Below are 10996 nucleotides of genomic sequence, written 5' to 3' on the forward strand. Positions count from 1 at the left end.
GAAAACCAGAAATCTGGAGAACACTTTTTAATGTGATATTTGCCCTTCTTTTCTGAAATAGTAAATGCTTCTTAAATATTAAAGGAGCCACTGTTCTCCCTCTATTTTTCTTGCGAAGCACTGTGGTCTTTCCTACAGTCAAGTCTGCTTGGACCTCCAACTAGGAATATTTTCTGATAGTGGAAGATGTCCCCCAACTGCATATCCCTAGGGAACCTGCCAGAGTGCCTCTGAGACTGACAGAACTTTCGTTATATATTTATCTCTGACCAGATTTACTGCTGCTTTTTGCCTAATTTGTTCTAACAGTAGCTCAGACTTGACCAGCATATCAAAAATCTCCCCACCTAAACATACACACACACACACACACACACGGGGGTAGGGGGAGAGATCTGAACTCAGACTATAATAAACATATATTTCTGTCAAAACAGATTGGTGCTAAAGGACTTTACGGGTTTTCACCCAGGCTAAGGACATTTGTTATGTATTAGAGAGAACATATAGCACCAGTATGCAACCAGCATTCCCTTAGGCAGAGAATCTGATCTTTGCCCACAATTGGTTTACAGACAGTGCTGTTTGTGTCATTATATTACATCTGGGTCAGGCTCACGTACATCTGGACAGTGCAGCTGCTGAGAAGGCGTACCATAGTTATAGCACTTGGTACTTGTCCTAGACCTGCCCCCACCAACAGTGTGATCTTGCTTAAGTCACTAAACCCTGTGCTGTGCTGTAAAACATGGAAAATAATAACTGTCCCAGGCACTCACCCTATAAGTATGTTGTAAAGATGGATGAGATGAGTGATAGCAAAGCTCTTTGTTGCAAAGGTGCTATTTCAATCACACATACTATTATTAGGGCCCCCTGCAATTTCTCAGCTGATGGACTACACAACAGATGGGACCCAGAAGACGTTTGATATTATTGATATTTCCCCTGGACTTTTTTTTCCTTTTCCCACCTCTCTTATTTATTATTTATTAAAATTCTAGCTCTGATCTACATAACCAGAAAAAAAAAAAAAAAAAAACAGAAGGCTTCTGTGTGTGGACTGAATTTGTGAAGATCACCCTATCCAGACAGTCTCAAATATATCAATCCTGTGCATTTGTAAAAGTACCGGGGTCTTCCCAGCAGAACTGACACCGCTGGATGAAGCAGTTACAGAGGTGCTAGGATTTAATGCAGGCGAGTGGGAGGTTTGTGAGTTACTTTTCTTTCTTTTAAAACGTTCTGTTTTGGTGCTTGATGTTTGAGAAATAAAAACGGAACGTAAAACATTTTAAGCCCTACCTATACTAAAAATGCTTCTCTGGGAGGTCTAACATGAACCCTTTCGACTAAACTAATAAAGTAGCATGAACTATTAACCAGAGACACACTGGTCATTTACAGTTCTGCGAAGGAGGGAATCAGTAAGGCTCGCTTGCTAGTGGGGACACTGGCCACTAGGAAACAGGAGAAGAGGTGCAGAGGGATAGATCTGGCAGGTGGAGGTGGCACAGCCAAGATACAAAAGGTTTAAGAAGCAGCCTGATTCATAGACCTAACAGACACAATCTCATGTCCCGCAGCCTCCACCACCACCTTGCTTTCCGCTTAAAGCCGCCTCTGGCCAAACCAAGTTCATGTTGAGTGTGCTTGAGCCTTCATTTTCATACAAATTATTTCAACAGTTAACTCACTGCCATGATGCAACTTTACACCGAAAAACACACATAAGATCTGAGGGGGGGGGATGTCCAACGAGACACTTTATTTGGCCCCAATTTGGTTTAACCCAGTCCCACAAAGGCTGCTGTGGCTGGTGAAGCAAGTCTCCAGCGAACAGGCTGCTGCTGCTGGGCAGAACTGAGTGAAAGGAACAGGTTGTGCCTGTTTATTGCTGCTTGGTGTTGTTCCCAAATAAATGGATGCTAATTGAGGGAGTGTGGCTTCATATTGCATGACACCCTGTGTAGATGCAAGGTAGTCTCAGGAGGGCTGCTTTAAATTAAAGCTAATGTTAAACTCTGCTTAATTAGCATCACTGTAACGGATTTCATTTTCCCCTGTTAGGAGAAGAATGTGCTATGTTACAGTTATCCTGCCGCAAAATACTAAACTCTATGATGGAGGTGAAGAAGGGATTGGAGCACTGAATGACTTGCTGGCGAGGCAGACCAGACGGGATGGCATTTCGCTAATTGAGATGAGTCGTATACTCACCAGATGGGAGGGAGACAGAATGGAACAATGGAAAGAAATCCTCAGAATGACACCATTATTTTGGAAATGATTATAAATCAGATGGGGTTGCGGACCTATAAACAATTCCCGATGAAAAATGAGTCAGTCACTCTTGAACAGTCTGTGGCAAAAAGCCGTAAGGAGGCTGAAGATGAAAACTCCCGAATCCCATCTAATTCATCTGTACCTGATGGGAGTATAGTAGGAATAGCAGAGGTGGGAATAGGCAATTGCTTTGCCTTTGACCTCCTTCACTTCATCTCTGACACCGGCTTTCACTCTGCTCCCATTTTTACATATAAGCTGTGCAGGCTTTGTGCACTCAAGTTCCTCCCTCGAACGCCGAAGTAAGAGGTGCCATCCTGGCTGCCCATTCCCCAACTTGTTTGGTGACTTTGACTGCAGCAGACATGGAGGTTCAAGATTGGTTGTTTCTGGCCTGGCCACCGGACAGTAAGCTCTGGCCATTGGATAAATCCAACCAAGCCAGAGGGGCTTTCCCAGACTGATAGAGCAACAAGTTGCCCAGAGAAAGAAAATCAAGTTCACGGCTATACCCAAACTGGTTTACTAAGTGAACTGCCCTGCTCACAGTCTCAGAAGAGAACTTCTGTGACCACTCCTTGGCTGCCTACCTCTGCCAAAGAGGCCTGTTGTTATCCCAGAATAAAGGGATGATTATTCAGTTCTCTGATGCAAGTCAAAACACTCACATCTCCTGCTCACAAGGAGCCAGCATAAAATGGGTACTGAGCTGGGAGAACAGGTGTGTTTGTGCTTGGAGGAAGCAGCTAGGGATATGAAAATGACTTAGCAGCTGGTGAAAAAGAAGACTGAAATTGTGCCAGGCAAAGGGTGTTTTTTTCCCTAATTATGCAAAAGCCTTAATTCCATTGATCATGTTGTTCCCTTCTTTCTCCATCTAAATAATATAAAATCTATGTAACAACTCTTTTGGGAAGTCAAAAACATTGCCAGGGATGCCTATTAAGGGAATGAGGGTCAAGAAACACTCTTTAGTGGATAACCTTGCTATTTTCTCAGGGTTTGTGAACCATGGTAAGCTTAATTAGAAAAAAATAGAAGATGTAATAAAATGAGATGTAGTCATTAGAGCTTAAAAAAAATGGCACATAAAGAGTAACCTCGGGAAGCAAGACCCAGGAAACCTCAAAGGCTCTTTTTTTCATTGCGCTGTTAGTTAATTGTTGGCATTCATTCCTTCACTCACTTGACAGAAATTTATCAAATATGTATATTGTGCCAGGCACTGAGCTACACTTTTAGAACACAAGGATGAAAAATGTGCTCTCTGCCTTCTGCAATGGCTCACAATCTAAGGGTGAAAAAGCACTTCACCCCTTATTCACCTGAGGTGGTGATTGGGGCAGCTACTTAGAACCTCGTTCTAATTATGCAGGTTAGTCTGATCTTTCATTTCAGGTGCAAATTCCATTTTTAAAAGTTGAATCTTAGGGCGCCTGGGTGGCTCAGTTGGTTAAGCGACTGCCTTCGGCTCAGGTCATGATCCTGGAGTCCCGGGATCGAGTCCCGCATCGGGCTCCCTGCTCGTCGGAGAGTCTGCTTCGTCCTCAGACCCTATCCCCTCTCAGGTGTTCTCTCTCTCTCATTCTCTCTCTCTCAAATAAATAAATAAAATCTTAAAAAAAATAAAAGTTAAATCTTAGTTGAATTCTTCTGATGATTTGTGAGAAACTCAGCAAATGATCTGAACTGAGGGCAAGACCTTGTTCACATATGACCGTGTGACCCAGAAGGCGCACGTCTCCCCTCAGCCTGCTTTGTGAGTCTGTCACTGATCCCACGTGAGCATGTAACCCGGACGTGCTCCTCACTTCCACACCCAAATAAAGTAAAAGACAAAAAACGACAAAATAAGAAACCATCTCCCCTCCCCCCAGCTTTCGCACAAAAAAGAACAACCACTTGAAAGCGTGTTAGTGGCGTCCCTGCCCCTTGTCTCGGTTCTCTCCCACTCCAGAAGGCAGCGTGTACCAAGCCACCACGGAGCTGAGGCTACCTCCCGCCTCCACAGCTTGCGCTTGTGAACCAGCATTCCACATGTCTGCACGCTGTCGGCAACTGTATCCGCAGACCTCAGAGCTGGAAACAGCAGTTGCAGTATGAGGTTCCATGTCTCTCTGTTTGACTTAGAAAGTGTCAATCATTGTGTGGTCTCAGATATATTGACTCGCTCACTGTTTGGTAACATTGCAATGACAATGTGTTTTAAATATATGCTGGAAGGACAATTTAAACACTTGACAGCAGTGAGAGTCAAGACAGACCATATTTTCCTTTCTGAATCTAGTATGCAAGAGAATCTGCACATCCTGCCAGTGTTTTATTGTCATTTACATAGTCTTCAAATGTAAAAGTGTTGCTTAAGCAGGCATTTCGCTGGTTGAGTTCACCTTGGGAGGCTGATAGCGGGAGGAAGACTTACTAGATGAAGAGAACCGAGAGAGCAGGAGCCAAAGGCAGCCATCTGCAGGTTTCCCCTTTATTTTGCTTGCTCTCTGTATGTGCCATCTCTTTTTCTAAACTCCCACTTCTACCCCCAGGCTACCATCCTGGAGCTCACACCCTCAAATGGTCCATGCCATCTTGTAAAAAATGGTCATCCAATTTTATTAGGGGAAAGGATCCGAGGAGAATGTAAAGAAAGAAAAGATGTAAGACACATGGTGGCAGGAGAATTCATTCCAATATTAAAACATGCTTTATTCTAAAGTTACTTTTCCCTCCTCAGCCCCTTTTGAGAAAAAGAGCCATGCCCTTTGGGCTCCTTTGCTCCAGAAATCCAAATGGTTCCTTTCTGATTTCATTTGGCAAAAATCGTGAATTCTTTAAAGGTATTATGTTACGAGGATGATGAGAAAAAAGCTGTCCTGACAGAAAAGCTTTCCTCACATCCAGAAAGAAAGTGAGGAGCCTAAAATCTGAAACTTCCTCCCTAGATAGAGCTTCAGCAGAGATGTCTATGCCAGAGGCCGCAGAAGCAACTGGGTAGACAGCTGCAAGAGGACCTCACTGGCTTAAACAGAGAGCAAATCAGTGGTGACCATGATGGGCCATACTGGCTTTGCCCCATTTTGGGGCAAAAAAAAAAAGTTTTAAGATTTTGTTTATTTATTTATTTGAGAAAGAGAGAGAGAGCACGCGTACAAATGAGGGGATGGGTAGAGGGGGAGGGAGAGAAAGAGAATCTCAAGCAGACTCCCCACTGAGCATGGAGCTCAATGTGGAGTTCAATCCCAAGACCCTGAGATCATGACCTGAGCTGAAATCAAGAGCAGGCCGCTTAACTGACTGAGCCACCCAGGCGCCCCTTTTCTGGGCAAAATATAAACCTCTGGGAGGAAGAAAAAGGAGCACAATAATGACAGAGATTTGGTTTCCTATCTGCTCAGTAACTTACAGAGAATAAAGTAATATGCTATTTGTTGGTCACACAAGTTTGTGACTCCAAATTCAACAGTTTCAAATACAAACCAAATTAACTAACCACACTTGTTAGCAGTTAATTCTACTTAGGTGTCTTTTTCTCCCAGGGAACGTGTGGCTGCTGTGATTTCTTTCTCGGCTATAGTGTGTAGGGCAATGCTGACTTCTCCAAGTGCCATGAATTTGTGGTCAGAAGACCTAGAGTCTATTATTTGGGTCTTGATTCCATTCCATAAACTTTAATTGAACACTGTTTTGTGGTTATCAAGAACTGTGAAGGTTGTGAGATTTTACTCTATCGATTAAATAACAACTTAGCCTGTCACAGTTTCATGATTGTTGGCTGATGACATGAGACTCTTGGATCAGGGACAAAGGACTTCATTACTCATGACACAGCAAGCAGCATGATAGCATATTTTTATCATTCTTCCTTGTCTTCAAGTCCCACAGAGGCTACACCGATGAGCCTAGATTGGTGCCTGCACATGGAGTGGGTTGCATTTCAGTAAAGGAAACTTGAACTTAGGGAACTTGAATCTTTCTTACTGGACAGCAAGCATGCTTGCCTTTTGCTCTACAGGAAGTACGCTATCTCTGCCTTCAAAGGCTGTCTGCTCTACAAACCTCCTTGAAAAGACATGCCAGAGCAAAGGGCAGTCCATGTCTTTGGTCCCAAGACATGCAGAAATATGACAGACACATGGGAAATTGTCTCCTAGCAGTGCTAAACCTGCTGTAACACTTATAAAGGCTAAAGAAACATGACCCCAACCCTCCAAGAATCTGGTAAAAGAGATCCATTAGCTGGTATGGGACTATAAGCAAAAAACCTCTATTCAGTGCTTCTCTTTCTGTGATTATAAAATAGGAGTGGTATCTGCCCACTCACTGCATATTTTGAGAAATAAAGGGAAAAGAAGAGTCTGACAAATGCTTTGAGTTTCATGATGGACACTCTAAAATAGAAAAACATCATATAAGAAACATACTGGTTTCTTTTTTTTCTTTTTTTTTTTTTTTTTGAAGATTTTATTTATTTATTTGACAGAGAGAGACAGTGAGAGAGGGAACACAAGCAGGCATAGTGGGACAGGGAGAAGCAGGCTCCCCGCTGAGCAGAGAGCCCGATGCGGGGCTCGATCCCAGGACCCTGGGATCATGACCTGAGCTGAAGGCAGACGCTTAACGACTGAGCCACCCAGGCGCCCCAAAACATACTGGTTTCTAATCATACTTTATTCTCTGATGCCTTTGGAGGAAGTGTGATAAACATATAGATAATTCATTCTGATAAGGTAGAGATTTTGATTTTTTTTATGCTGGGCATGCATATAAGCCATTTGTATCATCAACCTACAAAGCTGACCAGATATGTTTAAATGGTCTGTTCCATTTGAAAGAATTGTGCAGGTTTCTGGAAAAAATCAAATACGTTGGCTGTCTCTTTATCACATCCCTTGATAGCTGGAAGAGACTACTGATCTGTGATCCCCAAGTCCTCCTTCCCCACACCCCTCATCATCCACACACATAGTTTGCAGGACTGCTGGCCTGTCTGTCTTCTAGTTGGGGGGGCGGGGGAGGGTAGCTCATCTCCTCTTCCTTCTCCCAGTCTTAACTTCCTCTCTGCTGCCTACCTAATTTTCACAGAAAGTCAAAACTAGATTGTATGCTTATAGACACAAGAATCATCAGACTGCACAGACTATCTTTAGAAGTTTACCTAAATTCACACATAGAATCTCCAGCATTCTATGGTCAATTCTAATACCACATGTGTTAAAAGATGTCCTACATTTCCCTGAAGTCAGGGTTCACCCACGTGCTCTATAACCCCTGCATGAGAGTGCCTAGGCCCACACCCCAGATCTAGTTAATCAGAATATCTGAAGATGAGCTAGAAATATACATTTTAAAGAGCACCACAGGTGATTCTGACAGCCACTAAGTTTGAGGATTGCTCCTTTAAAATCATCACCAGTAACTTCAATATTTATGTTTAGTTTAAATTATAGAATACAAGACAGAAACATAGGCCATTCACTGAAAGGTTAAAAAAAAAAAGCAAGAGGCAAAAATATTTTTAATTAAATAGAATGATTTCTAAAGACCAAATGTATCTTAATAATATATGTATATAAATAGCCTGATTACCTTTATTAAAAGGCAGAGTCTACAAAGATTAAATATCCAACAATGGGAAAAGAGTTAACTAAAATATAGTACATCCACTCTGTGGAATATTTTGTTGTTGTTATAAATGATCATTATGAAAACTATTAAGTAATATGAAATTATTTATGAGAAAATAAACAAAAATGTAGAGCACAAATTGCATGCACATAATACTAAATATATGTATGTATTAGGAACAATATATGTATGTATTAGGAAAAAACTAAGAAAAGGTCAGAGTTATAAAAATTATAAGTGAATTGCCCCCCCACTTGTTTTCAAAAATATATATAATGTTGTCATTTTCCTAGAATTTAAGCTAAAGAAATAGATTGTGGTAGAACAAGGGAATCCAAATTGCAATTTAAATCTTCTGACAATTCTACCAAGTAGATTAACAGCACTATTTTGCAGGTATTATGAAACAAGAGAATCAGTGACAGTGACTAATTCCACTTACCTTGACTTCTGATGGAGCCAGATTTCACCCTAACATATTAAAATCTTTTCATTTCCCATCATCTTCTCAGTAATATCCAACCACATATCATCAAGACCTCTTCTCAAACTAGAAATCAAAATTCTCTCCCTCTTCTCCTCCCTCCCTTAATTAATAACCTCAAGTACCTGCATCTGTTCACTGTTTCTCAAAGAATAGCATAAAAATGCACCCTGCAGAAAGTACCTGCATTTCTGCTCTCTAGAAACCCACAGGTCATCTGTCCAAACTTAGAATTCACAGTAAATTTTGCTCTACAGAGCAAAAGCCACTGATTGACCTATCAAAATGGGACATATTTGGTTTTTTGTTGTAGTTGTTCTTCTTAGAGTTTCAACTTAGGAAGAGAGAGTTTTTTCCTCTACTTTTAAGTTGAAAACATACAATATTGAAAATCTCAGGATGAAATACTCTTCTCAAACCATCCCCTTATTTTATAAGCAGTAAAATAATACAAATAAAATTAAATTCTGTATCAGGATGCCATGAAAGTTTGTTCCGAAATTACAATATGCAAGAGCTCAAGCAAGAGGTTGAATGGCAGCCAACATCCAGCCAGAACTCTGCTCACCAGATCTGTTCTTTTGTTGAGGTAACACCTGGAAGGGAGTGTACATTCTCTGTGGGGAGAAGAAATCTGCTACATGTTTGTCTATTTTTAAAGCTCTTTGATTGCATGATTTTCACTCCATCAAAAATGCCTGCCCAGGAATAGCTTTAAAAAACAGACAACCTGTGAATACAGAATTGTTCCCTTTCTTAGTGCCTTTTTTCTCCCCTCCCTGCTCTTCTAACTGTACTGGGAAACAAAAGTGCTGGATCAGACGCTGCCAAAACTACTCCTAATGCTCAACTTCTTCGGGGCACACAGACTCTGGAACAGAGTAAGACTTGGATTCCCCCGACTTAAGGGAATTCTAGTATCTGTCCCACCCAAGCACGATTCCAGGGAAACCCAGTAATAATGATACTGGTGTCCCTGAAAATGGCATAGCTCCTCAGGGTATAGAGTATAGGATGTAAGCTAGCACTATGTACCTCTGATAAGTCTATTTATATATTCACAAGCTACAGTGTGTGTGTATATATATATAGAGAGAGAGACAGTTATCTACATAAAAAATCACAAATATTATTATCATCATTATTGCATCTCTCTTCTAAACTCTGAATAAAGAAGAAATCAGTCAAACATTAAATTGGAGATGGGGATATCCCAAAGTAATGCACTGGGTGACCTTCAGACTAGTTACAAAACTGTATTTTCTGCTTAGCTAACCCTTACCCAGATGAATGAATGTTCACACCCATGCCTGGTACTGAAACCGTAACTTGTGACAATCATGTGCCCATACAGCTGTCTGAAACCACCACAAGACTGCTTCTATAGCCAAACCCATCCTACAGGTATTATCAGTTCTTTAATCACTGGTATTTTTCACAGAATTGCTCATTTTTAGCACTTCGTCCAGTTCAAATCCAACGAAAAGGATAGCTTTCATTTAGTTATTCAAGATTTAGTGTCCATTTTGTGGAGTCTATCAAAAAATTTTCTCATGAGCTCAGCTTTAGTGATTTGAGCAAGTAGTCTTGAATATATTAAATTATAGTGAAGAGACAGCCCCAGAATTAACCTTTGAAAGGAGTCAGCCCCAGCAACTCCCAGAAATACGCAGGGTCTCAGAAATTCATAACATTTATATTGAGTGTTAAATCTGAACAAATTTCTGAATTCTGTTCTGTTCCAATTCCTCCTGGATCCAACTCAAATCAAGGCTCAAACCCCATGTAGCTCACTGAATTCTCTTGGGTGTCTCCAGGCTGGAGAAATCTGACCCTCCACCTAAATTTGCAAAGACTGCCAGTCCAGAATCAGGGGCTATAGGATTGAGAGAGTCTCTGGGAGTGAAACCGATATTTGACTCTCTTTGGCTCCATAGGAGAAAAGGAGCCTATCACAGGATGGGAAGAGCCAAAGATTTACCAGAAAGAGAACGATAGGAGGCCATGTGAAGTGAGGGGAATCTGATCACAGCTGTACACATCTCTCGTGTTTCACACGCACTTCAGTTGTTGATTCTTAAAGAAACAATTGTCAGTGATAGAGCGTGTGTAGGACACGTGGTGATGGATGTAAAGAAATATGATCTCGCAGGCGCCTGGGTGGCTCAGTCATTAAGCGTCTGCCTTCGGCTCAGGTCATGATCCCAGGGTCCTGGGATCGAGCCCCGCATCAGGCTCCCTGCCCAGTAGGAAGCCTGCTTCTCCCTCTCCCACTCCCCCTGCTTGTATTCCTGCTCTCACTATCTCTGTCTCTGTCAAATAAATAAATAAAATCTTTTAAAAAAAAAGAAAAGAAATATCATCTCTATCATGGGTGCCATAGAACATAGGCTCTAGAGACAGACATACCTGACTTCAAATCCCGATCTGCCCTTTACTACCCATGTCCAAGTCACTTCCTCTCTCAGAGCCTCCTTTATCCAGGGAAAAATATCTAATTCACAAGGTAGTTGTGAAAACAAAATGAGAAAGCCTAGCCCAGCACAGAATGGATCCCCAATAGCAGTTAGTTTTTTGCTCCTTTCCTTCCTAGGAACTTGCAAACTA

Source organism: Mirounga angustirostris, unplaced genomic scaffold, assembly GCF_029215605.1.
Source record: "Mirounga angustirostris isolate CCGP_5_RB_7025 unplaced genomic scaffold, mMirAng1.0.hap1 SCAF_3, whole genome shotgun sequence".
NCBI classification, from domain to species: domain Eukaryota; kingdom Metazoa; phylum Chordata; class Mammalia; order Carnivora; family Phocidae; genus Mirounga; species Mirounga angustirostris.